Source organism: Rhincodon typus, chromosome 5, assembly GCF_021869965.1.
Source record: "Rhincodon typus isolate 14 chromosome 5, sRhiTyp1.1, whole genome shotgun sequence".
Taxonomy (NCBI): domain Eukaryota; kingdom Metazoa; phylum Chordata; class Chondrichthyes; order Orectolobiformes; family Rhincodontidae; genus Rhincodon; species Rhincodon typus.
Genome location: NC_063336.1, coordinates 35,840,594 through 35,847,865, shown reverse-complemented (window position 1 = coordinate 35,847,865; position 7,272 = coordinate 35,840,594).

Genomic DNA, 7,272 nt, shown 5'->3' with positions numbered 1-7,272 from the left:
CCACACTGTGTTATCTCTGACTCTAGCATCGGCAGGTCTTACTATCTCTTTAGTGCAACAGCGTTGTGCTCACGAAAAGTCTCAAAAATGTAATAATAAAAATGATAATCAGTTTGCAACTAGCTAAGGAATATACAAAGCTTTCAAAGTTGTATAAATGGCACTAGGAATGTAAAAATTTTAAGACTGAGAGGAAGATTTACAAGAATGTTGCCAGGGTTGGAGGGTTTAACTATAGGGAGAAGCTGAATAGCTGGGTCTATGTTCCCTGGAGCATTGGAGGCGAGGGGTAACCTTATAGAGGTTTAAAAAAATCATAAGGGGCACGGATAAGGAGAATAGCTAAGGTATTTTCCCCAAGGTGGGGGAGTCCAAAACTAGAAGGCCTAGATTTAAGTTGAGAGGGGAAAGATTTAAAAGGGACCTAAGGGGCAACTTTTTCACAGAGGGTTGTGCATGTATGGAATGAGCTGCCAGAGGAAATGGTGGAGGCTGGTCCAATTACAACATTTAAAAGGCAGCTGGATGGGTATATGAATTGGAAGGGTTCAGAGGGATATGGACCAAATGCTGGCAAATGGGGCTAGATTAATTAGACTTGGACCAAAGGGTCTGTTTCCATGCTGTACAGCTCTATGACTGTATGACTTGCTGAAGAACATGATTACAAGAATGACATTCTGATGGTGACAATATACAAGTGCCCATGTCAAGACCATTGTCTGAGCACCCAGAAGGTCTAATTCTCTAATTCTAAACAGAGTCTGCTAACAATAGAGAAGACAGTTGAAGCACATGCATATTTATAGTTGGAGAATGTCTCTTGTGGCATCAGGGAGTGTCATCCTGCTTGATGAAAACCGCAAAGGCTACAACATCAGATTGATACATTGAGAAAGAAGTGCTGTCGAACATGTCAGTAGAGATCACATTCATAGAGAAGTGAGATGCTATAGTTTTGATATGATTGTAATTCCATGAAGTCCTACTGACATATACTAGTATATGTTTCCATTTATTTCAAGCATTTTAGAAACAAAGTCCCATTTGTTCAAAGCATTGTTCATTTTTGTTTTGCTCACGAGTGGACATTTAAAAAACAGCATTAGCAGCTCTGATGTTGTGCATCGGAACAGTGTATTGTGTAACCAGTTCGTGTCTTTACAGACCAACTCAATTTCTAGAAATTTTGCCAAAATCACACTGTCAAACTTGACTTGTGCTGGCCAATCGATGGAACTGTGTACAAGTTGCTGAGGCTGAGGGGTAGCAGCAACACCAAAAGAAAGCAGTACCTGAGACAGTGCAGAGAATCATTGGGGTCTATGAAGAATTGGTGCCTCTTTTGAGAATTAAAGTCAGATATTGCAATTGGATACATTCTGTGATGGTTAATTAAAGGTTCTGGAAATAAATGTGTCAGCTGAGTCTCATTTTAATTCATTTAAGGGATGTTGCATTGCAAACTAGGCCAGCATTTATTGCCCATGCCTAATTGCCCAGAGGGCAGTTAGGAGTAAACCACATTGCTGTGGGTCTGGAATCACATATTGGCCAGACTAGGTAAGGCCGGCAGATTTTCAGGGTAGCTGAACAGATTTTAGGTATGAATGCTACTGAGAGAAGCCTTTGGACTGCTAGAAGAACAGGTGTGTCTCTCTCCTTGCAATAAAATTGCCTGAAGAAAGTCCGTTATTTTCCTCAAACCAGTTGCTGTATGCTGTTGCCTTTTAAACAAGTTGTCACCATAGTCCCAGAAGACTATCAAGCTGCTCTCTCATTAGAGAGAGATGACTGGTGATGCTTTAATCTCAGGGTCACCACACCTCAGGTGAGCAGTAAGGTTGAGAAGGTGGGACCTTCATGTTAACCGTAGCTAGGAAAGGAATTGAACCCATGCTGTTGGTATCTTTGCTTCGCAAGCAAGCCTTCCAGCCAACTGAGATAACCAATCCCTTTAAACAGTAACTAAGAGACTTTGTAGTGAGTGTACCATCATTGTGGCTCCCGCAAAAAGATGAAAGAACATGGTGAAGGAAGATTGAAGAACAGAAAGTCCTGGTGAGCCAAAAGGAACATCTAACAAACCCCATGGATGGGTGCTTTTTAACTGCTTTTCCCAGTTTCTTTCTCTCCAACCCTACAAACATTTTTTGTCTGTGTCTGGTTATATGTGTGTGTAGGAGTTTTGAAACAGGGTTGATGTTTTAACTAGTAGAGCCACATATTGATAATTCATAGCTGTTTATGGAAATTGTACGCAACAAGGTACTACAGGTACCAGGTACTACAACAAAGATTCATCACTGTGCTAAAAGGGTTGTCCTATGAAGAGTGATTGAATAGAATGATTCTATACGGCTCATGGTTTAGAAGAATAACAGGTGGTCTCATTCTCTGAGAGGATTTGACTGATACTGAGCATATTCAAGGCTCAGGTTACTAGATTACCAGACTCTAAAGAAATCTGGACAAATTGTGTGGTATATGGAGAGGATCAGCCACAATCTACAAAAGTATGAGCAGTTCAGATTCCAATGTTTAACTGGAGGAAACTGTGCCTCATTCAGTATTAATGTCAGATAAACTGGCTGAGATCAGGTTGGGTGTTGTCGGCACTTAAGTGGAACCATATCCCATGTCATAAAATGTTACCAAGGAACAGTAAATAGTTGAGAAAAATGATTGGAGGTAGGTGTTAGCACAGAGAAAGAAGATCCTTCTAAACTGTGGAGTGGGAGGGATAGGAGAATAGTTGGGTTACAATGGTTAGTCATAAATTAAATGAGGATAATCCCATTGAGCTAGGCAGAGATGTGTTGGAGGAAAATGAAGTAGAACATAATAAAAGCTGCAAGAGATGACAAGGAGGAACTTTTTAACTTAAAAGTCATTTAGGTGTTGCAGGATAAGGCTTTAATTAGACAGATTCAAATATGGACTGCAGGGAAAATAGGCATGGTGTTGGAAGTCAATACCATATATACAAGTACTCTGAGAAACGAAGTTGAGCAATGGGCTGGTATTTTAATTAGGGTTGAGTAAAACGATTTTGAATGTGAGAAGATGCATACTTAAAGCAAGAAGCTTACTCAAGAGTTTTGATAAAAATTAAATCACAGAACTTTGATTTATATAGTTTTTGAAGGATTAACCATTTTTCTCACTTTAAAAAATACTGACCTATCTCCTCCCTACCTCCACTCACCTTTATTGGCTCCATCCCCACCTCTTTGACCTGTCTGTCTCCTCTCCAAATATCTTCTCCTCTATCCATCTTCTGTCCGCCTCCCCCTCTCTCCGTATTTATTTCAGAATCTCTTTCCCCTCCCCCATTTCTGAAGAAGGGTCTAGGCCCGAAATGTCAGCCTTCCAGCTCCTCTGATGCTGCTTGGCCTGCTGTGTTCATCCAGCTCTATAGCTTGTTACTTTCTTGTAGCCTGAATGTCAGTTTCATTAAATGCAAACGTAAAAACAAAATGGTGCTTTTCAAATTTAGTCATTAGAAATCAACACAGCAGTACCATAAAGTAACAGATGGTGGCAATGCTAACCTGTTACAAAAGTATCAAAGGAAAATACTGCGAGAGTTATAAATCTGAATTAAAAACAAAATGCTCGAGAAACTCAGTAGGTTGGGCAGCAACTTTGGAAGTCCAGCTGGACCTGCTGAATTTTGCGTCTAAATATAATGACACAGCCAGAAAGAAAAAGCAGAACACGGCTTAGAGAAACCTGCCTAAATCAGCAGAGTCAGATATCTCACAGACCCAGTTATTTAAAGCAGATAGGCGTTGGGCAATACAAGAAAATGAACAGTTCTGATCTAAGACTGAAGCATTTTCAGAACACTCCATCAGTGCTGCAAAAGGTGAAAAATGATCTGTTACAGGCACAAAAGATGCAAGTCTTCTGTTAAAGCTGCAAAGGATGGAAAATCACTCCAGAACTGCAGCAACACAAATAAAACAGCTATTACTGCATTAGATAGTATTGCTAGGCAAATTTAATTTCAGAGATGGGCCAAATGCAACATAAAATTGGACAGCCTGACAAAAATAATTCTTGATGCATAGAACAGCTTCTGAACTGGAAATTAAGTCCACAAATAAATACACTTCTGTAACAACTTGAAGTATATCAGGTGATGTTATTGCTCAACAGGGATAAAAGACATAAGAGTTGCATCTTAAGAGGAACTGAAAGCATTTGACAATTGGTTCAAACTCTAATACAATTCTTTGAGGAACAAGATTTAGCAGAACAATACAGCATCTGTTGAATCCAGTGATTTCATTAAGGATGTCTGCAGACTAGTGGAGAGACATGATTATGATGTCTTAAAGTCCAAATTCTTAAGAAACTGAATGGTTGTTGGCATTATTTATGAGACTTAGTCCAATATATTACAGTACAAAGAAGAGCTGAAAGACAGTCAGATAATAATCAAGCAGAGATCTGGAAGAAACACAGATCAGTCTGAAAGGGAGAAGATCTCATCTCAGGAGATCTTCAAATATACTTTTATTTGGTATGAGTTGACCCACGATGATGATAGGGATTGCAATGACTTTAACCTAACAATACTGAAGGAACAGCAAGTCCTTTCCAAGTCTGGATGGTGTGGGGCTTAGATGTGAACTTGCAGGTGGTGATGTTCCCATGTGTCTGCTGCCTGGTCCTTCTGGATGGTAGTGGTCATGGGTTTTGAAGGTGGTGTCTAAGGACTATTGATGTATTTCTGCAATGCATCTTGTAGACATTACACACAGCTGCTACCATTCATCTGTGGTACAGATAGTGAAAATCTGTAATGCAGTGCCAATCAAGCAGGCTACGTTGTCCTGGATGGCATCAAGCTTCTTTAATATTCTTGGAGCTGCACTCAACCAGACAAATGAGGCATATTCCATCAAACTCCTAATTTTAGTAAGCTTTGGGAAGTCAGAAGGTGCCACTGCTGAATTTCTAGCCCCGACCTGTTTTTGTAACCACAGTATCTCTATGAGTAATCAAGTTATGTTTCTAGTCAATGGTAATCACCAAAATACTGGTATTTCAATGATGGTAATAACATTAACTGTCATGGGGCATGTTATGTTAGATTCTCTCTCTGGCTGAATTATTTTGTTGTTTGATATGCAAATAGAACCTTTACCTTCAAAAGGCTTGACAGGAGTCACTCCTGCCAATACTGTCATGAACATATACATCTGTTACAAGCAGTGAGGATGTACATTGATGAAAGTGGTTCCTCCTCCATTATAGTTCTCTTAGAGTCATAGAGCTGTACAGCTGTACCGTCAGTCCAACTCATCCATGCCGACCAGATATCCTAAATTAATCTAGTCCCATTTGTCAGCATTTGGCCATATCCCTCTAAACCCATCCTATTTATATAGCCATCCAGAAGCCTTTGTACCGGCCTCCACCACTTCCTCTAGCAGCTCATTCCATACATGCACCACCCTCTGTGTGAAAAAGTTGCCTCTTTAGGTCCCTTTAAATCTTTCCCCTCTCACTTTAAACCTATGCCCTCTAATTTTGGACTCCCCAACCCTGGGGAAAAGACCTTGGCCATTTATCCTATCCATGCCCCTCATGATTTTATAAACCTTTACAAGGTCACCGCTCAGCGTCCGACATTCCAGGAGAAATAGCCCCAGCCTATTCAGCCCCTCCATATAGCTCAAACCCTCCAATCTGGCAACATCCTTGTACATTTTTTGCTGAACCCTTTCAAGTTTCACAACATTCTTCCTATAGCAGGGAGGCCAGAATTGCACGCAGTTTTCCAAAGGTAGCCTAACCAATATCCTGTATAGACACAACATGGCCTCCCAAATCTTATACTTAATGCACTGACCAATAAAGGCAAGCATATCAAACACCTTCTTCACTATCCAGTCGACTTGGGATTCCACTTTCAAGGAAATATGAACCTGCACCCCAAGGTCTCTTTGTTCAGCAACACTCCCCAGGATCTTACAATTAAGTGTATAAGTCCTGCCCTGATTGGCTTTTCAAAATTGCAGCACTTCAACTTTATTTTAAACTCCATCAGCCACTCCTCAGCCCACTGGCCCATCTGATCAAGGTCCCATTGTATTCTGAGGTAACCTTCTTCTCTGTTCACTATACCTCCAATTTTGGTGTCATCCACGAACTTACTAACCATACCTCCTATGCTCACATCCAGAGTATTGCCCACAAACCAAATCTAGTAGCTATGCTCTTCAATATTCGGTTGCATTGTTTCTGAGTAATAGAAGTCTTGGTGATAGAAATTGAAGTCTCACTACCCCAAATACATCTTATGGCATTTACCGTTGGTGTTCAGACCATACGAGATAGGAGTAGACTATTCAACTCATCCAGTCTGCTCCAAACTCAATTAGTTCACCCTGATCTGGTATTCCTCAGCTCCAATTTCCTGCCTTCTCCATCAGCCTTGATTCCTTTACTGATTAAAAATCTGTCAATGTCAGCCTTCAATATACTTAACAATGCAGCCTCTATAGACTTTTCTGATCAAGAATTTACAAGACTCATTGCCCTCTCCTCATCTAGGCTAAATGGGCAACCCCTTATGATGAGATTATGTCCTCTGGTCCTAGACCAGCCTACAAGGGAAAAAAAAATCTTTTTGCATCTACTCTGTCAAACATATTTTTGCCCATAATAATCAATAATGTTGCCTCTCATTCTTCTAATCTCCAATAAGTATAAGCTAAGTCAGATAGTTCCTCCATGTCTGGGATCAACCAAATGAAACTACTCTGGACTGCCTCCAATGCCTATATATTTAGATAATGAGACCAGAACTATTTGCAGTGTTCCAGATGTGGTCTAACTAGTGCATTGTATGGTTTTAGCAAGACTTCCATATTTCTACACTCCATTCCCTTTGAAATTAAGGCTAACATTTCATTTCACCTGCTGAACTTGTATGTAGTTTTCTGTGATTTATGCATGACTCTCAAACTGCAGAAAAGATTTACAAAGAATGCTGCTGGGTTTGGAGGTTTGAGCTGTAGGAAGAGACTGAACAGGCTGGGGCAATTTTTCCTGGAGCATCAGAGGCTAAGGAGAAACCTTATAGAGGTTTATAAAATCATGAAGGACATGGATAGGGTGAATAGCCAAGGTCATTTTCCCCAAGGTAGTGGAGTCAAAAACTAGACGTTATTTTAAGGTGAGGGGAAAGATTTAAAACGGACCTAAGGGATAACTTCTTCACAGCATGGTGCATATATGGAATGAGCTGCCAGA